Source organism: Euprymna scolopes, chromosome 19, assembly GCF_053919585.1.
Source record: "Euprymna scolopes isolate OS-2025 chromosome 19, ASM5391958v1, whole genome shotgun sequence".
In the NCBI taxonomy this organism is placed as follows: domain Eukaryota; kingdom Metazoa; phylum Mollusca; class Cephalopoda; order Sepiida; family Sepiolidae; genus Euprymna; species Euprymna scolopes.
In genome coordinates, this window is record NC_136500.1 from 12,781,921 (window position 1) to 12,794,226 (window position 12,306).

Consider the following 12,306-nt stretch of genomic DNA (forward strand, 5'->3'; position numbering starts at 1 on the left):
ACGCGATGATCCAAAATCGGGATCGAGTGGTGGTTTACCTTATCGCTGCCATAAAATGGCTCATCTTTGCCTATCTTTTAGAACTTAGATGCAAGAAAAAAACAAGTGCACATGGGAATAAGAATATTTATGCATATTGACCACGTGTGTCAGACGTGGTTTGCAATCTATACAATACGAGCTTAATACGTGTTGCCAGAAACGTTGTAATATTCGAAAGTTTAAGATTATTGAGCGAGAAAAATCAGTGTAACAAAGCGGTACGCTCTAATTGTAACAGGGAAAAGCAGCAGCAACCACATTTAAAAGCATGTATGCCAATTTGCAAGTTTGCACGCAATGACGTCACAGGGAGAAGAAGGAGATAAAATAAAATTTAAAAAAACAGACCTCGTGGTCAGAAAAGCAGAGAGAGAAAAGGTATTTGACGCCTGTTGAAGCGAGTGGACAACAGAGGTACGTGCATGAAAGAGCGCCTTGACAGACATGCTTGACGCGTAAGTGATATTTTGAAACACATTAAGTGTGTTGTCGGAAATTGCTGGAATAAATATTTTTTGTATCCACCTAAAAATGCTGAGTCGTATTTTTATGCCCTTCCTGATTTGTTTGTTCCTGCGACGGTACCAGACAACGTGTGGCTTCGATTAGCTGAAATGTAAGGAAACGGTTAAAGAGTAATGGCTACGTTATATAAGTATTGAAAACAGTATATTTGAAGGAGAGTATGCGACGTAACCGCGTTCTAGTAGCGAGTATATTGTTCCGGAGATCAGTATTTAGAAATCATGTTGTTCCAGAAAAGTCTACTATGTAATAAATATCGAGTGGTAAACGTATTGTTGTGTTGAATACCATGTCAGGTGAAAAAAGTATACAAGATAACAAAGTTCCAGTGGCGAGCATGTTGTTTTTATCAATAGAGACAATCTTTCTTCCCCATTTATTCCCTTAGATACGAAGTATCTCTGTTGTAATGATGATAGTTGGGATATCTCTGGGTCCGAGGGTCTGTCCTTTTAGTACCTCCTTTTTTCTGAAATGAGCGTAATACAATAATCGGTCTCTCGAAAGATTAACAGGAACGCCATGGAAGGCATGCTACATGTCCCAACAGTTCTTGGGGAGTCGAGGCACTTTGCTACTCGACCACAGAAAACTGCGTATGAGTTTGTTTCGCTCACGTTGCAAATGTCGACGTCGAGCTTAACAAGGCAAGCAGGACGATTACCGGCAACTTGAAATCGGCAAACCTTTCCATCTGTCTACAGAATGCCTGAAATCACCCCGCAACAGATTCACAGCGATAGCGAAGGCAGAGCGTGACAAGCAAAGCAACAAGAATCACCATCTTTTATATGGATATCAAAAGGTGCCGCAACGACTACCATCTCGCAAGAGCTTTACTACCGTCACAGACCTGTGACGAACAGCACCAACGTTCTTTCGCGTGCTTTGGTGGAATGAGTTAGTCAAAGACAGCGACAATGAGCCTCTTCCGGCACCGAAAAAATATCTCCCAGCAGACTCTGAATTCTCCCGGAAAGAGTGGGTAACACTTAACTATACCCGAGCGAAAGTTGCTGAAACACGAGACAATCTGCACAAGTGGGACGATGTCCCTTTTTTTTACACATTGATCACCACTTATCAAGGCCCGGAAGCCACTCAGGGATAAGGGTTATTGCAAGTACGGTACGTTAGTGTGGAGATTTGATGAAGTGTTTACTTAAGGGAGCAGTTCATTAGGAATTTGTTAACGTTGGACTTGAAGACATCCAAGTTGTAGTCAGGTGGGAAGCAGGCAGACGGAACAGAGTTCCAGAAAGAATATTCCGGTTTCGTCTTCTGTAATTGGGTTTCAACTTCTGGAAAGTTGGAACGTAGACCCCTGATGTTGGAGAAGGAGACCTGGTAGTAGGGGTCTACGTTGGAAGATGGGGTTCTAGGGCCGACGTGCAGACTATCCGACATTTCCTCACAGACTGTCCCCAAAGCGAGAAATGCCCCAATGCAGGCCTGACACTCAGGTATGACACGGACATTGCCCGATGATGGATCCTGAGATGGAGTAAAACGGTATGAGTGATGATTGGCAATAGTAGGTATTATAGTAGCAGTCGTTCGCTATCTTTTTCTTTTTCTGATAATTTTCCCATTCCTTTTCGCTTTACATTGGTTCTGCATTAGGAAAAAAAAAACATTAACAGTATTGTTATATGACACCGCGTTATTTTCTTGCTTTATTTTTTTACAGCATACATCTCTTTCATCGCTCACTTACAGGGAAGTATCGCGGAGATAAGGCTTCAGAACAGACGCTTGAATCTGATCAGTTTACTAGCCCAAAAGAAAGGTTTTGCTATCTTTTTCGCTATGTATCACTTGGAACTTCCATGCGCATGACGTCATATGTTGACACGTTTATTCTAATTTTAATCTTTAACTTATTATGTCATTGTCTGCTTCTTAACTGAATCTAACCAATGATATGAACGGTTTCGTTTCTAACTTAATTATCATTTTGCGATCGCAGTTGACATCAGTAACCTCTATAATCTTTTCATATGGTTGTTAATGTGTGCGCACGCCACCACGACACACATTGGTAAGCAGACGGACTGACCAGATTTTCCGCCTATATACAGTGCCTTGGTAGTCTCAAATAATCACCCATCTAATACTTACCAGGTTCAACGTTGCTTAACTCTGTTGATTGAACGAGAACACATGTCAACGTGATTATGATTTTCTCACATACGTCAAAATATTACTACATTCCACCTTGATATTCATCAGCATAAATGTTACATGATAAGGGCTGTTCCCTTTTCATGTAAGTATAAAAATAGAAAGATTAAGTTAAAATGAAAATGAAATAGCAATAGACGAAATTCAAACCTCGTAATTTAGGTTTAGAAATAGATTACGTGTGAGAATTAGAAAATGGATTGTAAAACAGCTTAGAGATAAAATAATTTCAAGAAAAGAATGTGCACTGTCAATTTTGTTATGAACATTCAATTGAAAGAATGCAGCTACAAGAGAATTTAATAAACATGTTCTTAACATATTGGAAATATAGGTTACTGAGTATAGGTTAAAATTCCTTTTGTAAACAAAGGAAAAAGTTTTGGACACGCATGTCCAGAACACGCGAAAGAAGACACATGTTTTAACATGTGTATGACGTCATGGAAAAATGGGAAGTTCTAGATATAGATAGAAAAACTTTAGAGTTAAGCAGACAGAAGCAGGGGGAGAGACGGAGAGGGAGTTTGAGAACGACAGACGATAGTCTGCAGTTTGGAATTCGAACGTCTAGAAGCGAGACAGTCACTTTGAAACTTAATATGTGAAGCTTTGAATTCTTGATGATGAAAACCACGGCCGGCCGTGGGAAGAAATAAACCCATCATGTGTTTTTATAAACGTCGTCTTTGTGTTGTGATTCTACCAAAAGGTAAAGTGAATATTGTTATTATATGTCTTGTATATCTGTGTTATAAAATGTCTTAACATACACATCTTACATACACGTCTCGACATCTCATATCGACAATGGTAACTCTACATCTCATATCTACATTAAACTGTCTGAACACTATCTCCTCACGCAAAGAGCTTCCATCTATTAACCTAAGTACGAACATTTTATAAATATGAATCTCTTACAACATCCCTCTCTCTCTCTCTCTCTCTCTCTCTCTCTCTCTCTCTCTCTAAGATTCACTCTTTATAAGACTCTCTCTTAATAAGACTCTAAGTCTCTAAGACTCTCTTTCAAAGAAACCCCTATATAACATAAACTTGCCTATTTTTTCGAAGGACGCATTAGTTTCGAAATACTAAGAATATTGTCGTTATTACTTCTGAAATAAACTGACCCAGTGGACATTAAAAAGATTATCAATTCAATTTTATAACTAGAAATTTAAAGATAGATAGCAGATGTATTAAGTTTGTAACGTTGTTATTGCTTTTAAAATGGATTAAACGTTTTATGTAGAGACTCGCAAATAAAATAAGATTTTAACTCAAACCTAGTGAAAGAAAAAGTTATGCAGTTCGCTCGGTTTCACACCTAACTCGCCGACACGTATTTACAACACGACACAATATGTTCTCTCTTTCTTTTCCTTTCCTGATTAGATAGCAGCCTTTGTTGTACTAATTCTCTCTGGAACTCACAGGTTGGCCAGTTCACTTTCGAAAGGGTGGAAGTGGATTCGTGTGCTTGTCAAGCATAACTTCGAAAACGCAATGAGTTTTTTTTATTTTCCTCTTCCTTTTCTTTCCATTTTAATGCATATATATATATCCATTCTATTCCGCGACGTCACGCTCACGCCGCGTTTAAATGATGGCGCGATATTAGTTCGGCACGTCAGTCGTCAATATGCATACGTGTCCTGGCGTGGTCATTTAATGACGGAGACAGCGACAACGTTACAAGTTTTATTCTATAAAATTCAATAAATTTGGCACGAACAAAACAAGAACGTTTCATCTCTCCTTTGATCTTGAGCAAGTGGTACAATGGGGAAAGAGGTGGCTGGTTACTTTTAATGCATCTAAAACCAAGCTTTTATCTTTACCTCATCAACGCTCTGATCCCCATCTGGCATCAATTGAAATGAATGGCTTTCGTCTTGGGGAGATCTCATGTTTTGACAAGCTTCTGGGCTTGACCTTTACTCCTGATCTGCAATGGAACACACACAATCAAATCCGTTGCCAAGGCCGCTGGAAGAATGGTGGGATCCTTCTATCGATCCAGTAGAAATCTTATTGCTAATGCAATCTGTATATATTCTCTATCTATACAAGAGCCAGGTACGTCCAAGGATGGAGTACTGTTGCCACATCTGGACAGTTTGCCTTGTTCAAAATAGACTTTGTAGCCTCGTAGGGATTTCCTTTTCCCTTCCCTGCAACCTCTTTCTCACAGAAGAGATGTTGCGAGTTTGTCTCTGCTTTATCGTTATTTTCATAGCAAGTGCTCGACTGAGCTCCAATTTATGGTTCTCCCTCGCCCAACTTTCACAAGAAACACTCGTCTAGCTCCAAACACTATCAATGATTCCCCTATTCTTTAACTGTGCCTAAACCTAAACGTAGATTCCATGAACAAAGTTTCTTTCTTAGAACTGCATGCCTGTGGAACTGTCTTCCCTTTTCCTGCTTTCCAGCTGACTACAATATGGTTGTCTTCAAGCCCAACGTAAAAAGTTCTTGATGAGCCGTTCAACTTAAGTTAACGAATTTACCGAATATCCATTACTAACTATTACTACATTGTCCGATTGACTACTGTAAACTCTTAACCCTTATCCTCGAGTGGCCTTTGGGCCTTGATGAGTGGTGATGCCTATGTAAAAAAAATGTATTATTTGGATTATTTGGACTCTTGCTTTCATCTTGATTGTTATTCATACAACGTTTTGGCTTCAAGGAAAGTAAAATTCAGTTCTAAGTAATATCTGAAGATTAATTAAGACTTTTACTCGGTCATGACTGACGGAACTAGAGCATTCTACTTTTGTGGACTCTATAAATGATTCCGTTCGAAATCGCGTTCAAATTCTCGAGATCGATAGAAAGATTTCCGAGTTCGGCATACAAATGTTGTTTGGCCTTAAAAATGCCAATATGCCAAGTTTGGCCTTAAAAATGCCAATATGCCAACAATGAACTAGAATATAAGAGTGACCTGCCTTTGATTTAGCCTCGTTTTCACATAGGCCCTGAACTGGCATCTAAGCTTTAGCCTCTGTCCCATCGACGAAATGTTGCATCCCTCTGCCTTTTCTACAAGTATTTTAGTGGTGAATGCTCTGACGAACTGCAATCACTTGTGCCCCCACGACGTGACCACTCTCGACAAACCCGACAGGCTGCTAAATCCCACCCCACACTGTAGAGATCCCTAGATGTAAAAGATCTTTTTTATTCCAATAGTTTCTTCCCCACAACCGCTAGACTATGGAATTCCATTCCAGATCCCTGCTTCCCCAACAGTACTGACGTGCAGAAGTTCAAGTGTAACGTGAACCGACATCTTGCTGCCCAAATCCCTACATAGTACCACAGTAGTTGTTGCCCCTGATAGTAGCCCCTTACACCAAAGTGGCAATTTGCCTTGTTTGGGGTGAAAATGTAAAAAAAAAAAAATATCATAATAATATATGATCATTGTTGTAATGGTGTGAGAAAGAAACTCGTAGTAATTTCGACACACAACGGTTTTCACCGAAAAAGAAGTCAGAAAAACGTTGTGTAAAAAATATTTTTTTTTTTACACGGTGGTCACCACTTATCAGGGCCAGGAAGCCACTCAGAGATAAGGGTTATTGCAAGTACATTACATTAGTGTGGAGATTTGATGAAGTGTTCATTAGGAATTTTTGATGAAGTGTTCATTAGGAATTTTTAATGAAGTGTTCATTAGGAATTTTGATGAAGGTTCATTAGGAATTTGTTAACGTTGGACTTGAACTCATCCAAGTTGTAGTAAGGTGGGAAGCAGGCAGACAGGCGTGCAGTTCTCAGAAAGAAGCTTTGTTCATGGAATCCACGTTTTGATTTAGGCACAGATAAAGATTTTGAAAAAACAGGACAAACAAAAAAACAAGAAGTGCAGAGCTGAAAGAGTAAACTAAAAATTGTTTCTTACAATCTAATTATATTATTTGTATTGAGCTATATAGCACAATATTATTTTCTGATTATTTATTAGTACTTAATTTATCTCATTTGGGTTAGTTTTATATTTAAAATACAATGGACACTATTTTCAGAGAGAAATGTTAGTAAACTCATATTTGCTATGTATTATTGTTTTTTCTAACCCAAAACCTAATTTCTCTGATACCCCCTCCCGCCAAATATAAGCTCTCTTAAAGAATATTTGATGTTCAAATATGATTCTCATTCCGTGGAATTTCCACGGGTCCTACGAGTTTGTATTATTATGCAGATATTTCGTCAAGTGCGTGACAAATACGCTCTTATGACGAAAGTCGTTCGTGCAGTTACCACAATTATGACGTGAAACACACTGGCTGCATTGCATATTAAAATAATGAAAATATGTTTATTATCTAAATCTTTACATTATTCTTATTGAAGTATTGTGTGTACTTGGTGATAAGGGAAAGCGTGTACTACACAATAGATTAAACATAACTTATCCCTGAGTGGCTTCCGGGCCTTGATAAGTGGTGATCACTTTGTAAAAAAAAAAAAAATAACTTCATAAAAAAGTTTTCTTTGTAACCGTTTTTCGAATTTAGAACTGAATTATTGACCGTTTACTTTGTATAAATTTTGTTCTTCGATTTTGATATCCTCTGCGTTCCCATGCTCAAGAATAATTGAATTATTGAATTTCTAGAAGAAAGAAATAAAAGCATCCATCAACATTAAAAAAATTGTCGGTGGTTTCTCCTTCTTGTAAATCCTTATGAAAATCGGAAACGAGGAAGAGAATCACATTATAAACGTAGACGCTCACTGCATTCATTGGCGAAAGGAACAAGAAAAGTTCATAAGCTATTGACAAGGCGGTTTATTTCCGACGTAGACATCAAATCTGATTAGAAAAAAAAAAAAAACAACGTAAAGTAGTTTTCTTATTTATCTGTCTATGTGTCAGTGAATCTTCTACCGATATATATATATATATATATATATATATATATATATATATATATATATATATATATATATGTGTGTGTGTGTGTGTGTGTGTGTGTGTTTTACACAGTGATCACCACTTATCAAGGCCCGGAAGCCACTCAGGGATAAGGGTTATTGCAAGTACATTACGTTAGTGTGGAGATTTGATGAAGTGTTTAATTAAGGGGGCGGTTCATTAGGAATTTGTTAACATTGGACTTGAAGACATCCAAGTTGTAGTCCGGAGAGAAGCAGGCAGACGGAACAGAGTTCCACAGGCGTGCAGTTCTAAGAAAGAAGCTTTGTTCATGGAATCCACGTTTTGATTTAGGCACAGATATAGAGTGGGGGAAATTTTTCACAGTGGATTCAGCTAGACGGGTGTTTATCGTGAAAGATTGGCGAGGGGGGGGGCAGAGATTGGAGTTCAGACGAGCACCTGCCATGGAAATAACGATAAAACAAGGATAGGCTCGCAACGTCTCTTCTGTGGGAGAGGTTGCAGGGTAGAGAAAAGGGCACCCCCCACTAATCCACGAAGTCTATTTTGTATTCTGTCAAGGCAGGATTGGCTGTTTTTAGCAGCTCCTGCCCAGATATGGCAACAGTATTCCATCCTTGGACGTACTTGGCTTTGATATAGATAGAGAATTGCATCAGTAGTGAGATATCTTCTGGAGCGGTAGAAGGATCCCACCATCTTTCCAGCGACCTTGACAACAGACTTGATGTACGTGTTCCATTTCAGATCAGGAGTAAAGGTCAAACCCAGAAGCTTGTCAAAACACGGGGCCTCACCCAGACGAGAGCCATCCATCACAATTGATGCCAGCTGGGGATCAGAGCGTTGATGATGTAAGGATAGGAGTTAGGTTTTGGATGCATTAAAGGTAACCAGCCACATCTTCCCCCACTGAACCACGCGCTCGAGATCAGAGGAGAGAGAATCAGAGAGAACTTTGTCATTTACAGCCTTTTATGTGTTGCCGTAGATGGTCGTGTAATCAGCATAGATGTCAACGAATGATTTAAGTATGTGTTTAGGGAGGTCATTGATGTAGATCAGGAAGAGAGTTGGGCCCAGGATTTACCCCTGAGGGACTCCAGCATTTATATTGCAGGCCTCCGATTTTTGTCCATCTAGCACTACTCTTATGAGCCTATCGGAGAGAAATGGTTTAATGATTGAGAAAACATTTCCAGTTATACCGTAGCTGGAAATCTTGTGAAGTAGACCCTTATGCCATACCTTGTCGAAGGCCTTTGATATGTCAAGAGCAATTGCCCTAGAAAAGAAGCCTTTGTCAAGAGATTAACTAATCCTGTGGGATATAACCATCAGCACATCTGTGGTAGATCTTGCAGAGCGGAAACCATATTGTGTGTCACTAAGAAGGTTATTCCTGCTGAGGTGGTTGACTATTTCTCTATTTAATATGGATTCCAGCAACTTGCTCATAACACACAGGAGACTTATAGGTCTGTACTGAGAGGGAAATGACTTATCACCTGAATTCTTAAATACAGGGAAAACTGAAAGGTCTTCCAGGGAGTCGGAAAGCACTTCTCCTTAAGGCAGCGCTTAAATAGTTTCGTAAGTATTGGAGCAAGTTCTGGTTGAAGCTTTTTTAACACTATAATTGGGATGCCATCAGGGCCAGTTGCTTTACTGAAATCTAGGTTCTTTATTGGCTTGGCGACCTCATGCACGGATATTTGTATGTTACCTAGCTTGTTCTGTGTGTGTGTGTGTGTGTGTGTGTGTTTGTGTGAGTAGCCCCTTATTTTTTATGGGATGTATTTATTCATTTTTGTTATTAAATTCTATTACGTGCATACAATTTAATAATAATAATAATAATAATAGTTAATATTAATAATAACAGTTAATAATATATAAATACATATATATAAATATATATATGTATATATATACGTATTTATATATTATTAACTGTTATTATTATTATTATTATTATTATTATTATTAAATTGTATGCACGTAATAACATTTAATAACAAAAATGAATAAATACATCCCATAAAAAATAAGGGGCTACTCACACACACATATGACTGGGTTCAAGACACACATATGACTGGGTTCAAAAACAGCCTACAGTAAATAGACTCTGATTTATGAATGTATGATAGGTATGGTATAATAAATTATGGGGTTTATCTATTTTATTTTTACTTTCATCATATTTTGCTTTGGTTTTGATACCCCCAAATTCGTAGCTATCTCTTTACAACTCTTCCTTTTCATAACCTATCCTACTTTCATAAATCAGAGTCCATTTTCTGTAGGCTGTTTTTGAACCCAGTCAACGACAGGTACTTTTGCTAGTATATATATATATATATATACATATATATATATATTTGTGTGTGTGTGTGTGTGTGTGTGTGTGTGTGAATAACAAAAAGAACTTATAGTTCTCTAAAAAAAACGCTATGGTAGCAGAAAAAATAACAGCGTATCGAAGTTGTTAATATCGCTAAAAAACGCCAACAACAAATCTTATATACGGTTGAACCCCGGTACACGGTATGAATCCGTTCGTGGATTTGAATCGTATGGTGAAATCGCCATCTGGCGGAGCCTAAGCAAAATTTTATACATATTAAAAATTAGTAACAAAATACAGTACAGTATATAATACACATTTATATAATCGAATAACATTATAAATAACACTATAAAACAGGGTAAATACCATAATTAGGGCCCGGCAAAACATCGTATTCCACATAGTAACCTGACAAAACCGTATCTTAGGGCCACCGTTTCATGGGATTCTACTATATATATATATATATATATATATATATATATATATATATATATATATATATATATATATATATATAGGGTGAACCGATAAAGTTATCGCCCTAACGAAAATAACACTACAGGTTTATTTTAAAACTTATTGAAAAAATCCAGATAACTTAATTATGAAGTAGAGTAACATCTATTCAATGTAGCGGTCTTCAGCCTCAATCACCGCCTCGATACGGGACCGGAACTGGGAGCATGCCTTTTCCACAAGCGCCCGCGGGAGCTCGACGAATACTCGGTGGATGGCTATTCCTGTCTCCCAAAATACTAACGGAACAATAATATTAGAAAGAAATGTGTTCGATTAATCTCTTCGAACAAAATAACAAGGCGCTTACAAAAAAAAATGAAAAAGTGAAATGGATTTTAATTTTGAATGTTTCTCAATTAACATCTTTTATCTCGCTTCATTTGTCTTTTAGACGAACTAGAAACCGACAGCTGAAATATGAAAATATGAGTCAATACTCAATCGTGTTCGATTTGCTCAATTACTGTCATGATGAAATCATAAGCGAAAAAAAAGAGCACGTATTAAGGATAGCATTTAAAAATTACATTTGAAACAATTGCGCACATTATCTGCAATGTTTTTTCCTCAGAAGAGTGAAATTTCGGTTGTAATTTGTTTCAAGGGAAAGAGGCATGTTGGCTGTAATTTGTTCGATTAACATTTCTTTTTTTTAGATGCTCTTTATATTTCTGTTTGTCGGTCTGTCGACTCATTTGTCAGTCTACCACATTTCAGTTTGAAAAGTATTTTAGCTTTAAATGCGTAAAATGAATTGATGCATATTTTTAAATGCGACTATCAATCTCTATACGAGGTGCCGTCTATCGGTAATCTGTGACGATGTTTTTTGTTCTGTCACGCTTAAATTTGAATTAAAATTTTGCTAAATTTCAAAGCGCTTATGTACGTTTTTTTTGGTTTGACACGTTACTGTCTTTTTTCTTTTGTTTATCACACTTAGATTAAATATATCACACCAATGTCTGTAATAACACTTTATTTGATTTGTAATGCTTAAGTTTGAAATAAAACTTTGTTACGGTTAAGATTGAAATAGAATTTTGTCACTCTTAAATTTTAGATAAAAATTTTGTATGCTTAAGTGTTGAATAAAACTTTGTCACGTTTAAGTTTGAAACAAAATTTTGTCACGGTTAAGTTTGAATAAAATTTTATCACGATTAAGTTTGAAATAGAATTTTGTCACGGTTAAGTTTGAAACAAAATTTTGTCACGGTTAAGTTATAAATAGATTTTTGTCACGGTTAAGTTTGAAACAAAATTTTGTCACTGTTATGTTTGGTTTTGTCAAAATGTTTGACCGCATTTGGATGCTGAAATGAAACACTTATTGTAAACTATTGATCATATACGGTTAATTGAACATAAGGTGATATTCTATGCATGACACTCATATGCATGACACTCATTTTAGTTAATTCATTTATTGAAACGCGAAACTAGTAACATATGGTTTCTCACCTATGCTACCTTGAAGCAAAACTTGAAAAAATTCTGAGTTATTATTTTGCTTAATAAATGCATGATTACAGATCTTTTATATACATATAATTTTTTTTTTCTCGCCCTAGCATTGATATTAAAGTCTTTACTTCTTTCTATTTCAAAATTATTAAAACGAACTTCTTAAACTACAAAGTCTTGGATATGCGAGCGGCTACATGAAGGTTAATTTTCTTATTCCTTTGAAAACAAAGTTCATTAATTACTTATTAATTTTTTATGTTTCTTATTAGATTATTGGTTT

At 36.8% G+C, this 12,306-nt stretch overlaps 1 protein-coding gene across 3 annotated transcripts in view; it reads left to right on the top strand.

Annotated features, from left to right (window-relative positions):
* LOC145303418 (guanylate cyclase 32E-like) overlaps positions 1-12,306 on the top strand; it is a 305,413-nt gene that overhangs the window by 1,931 nt on the left and 291,176 nt on the right. The window lies entirely within an intron of this gene.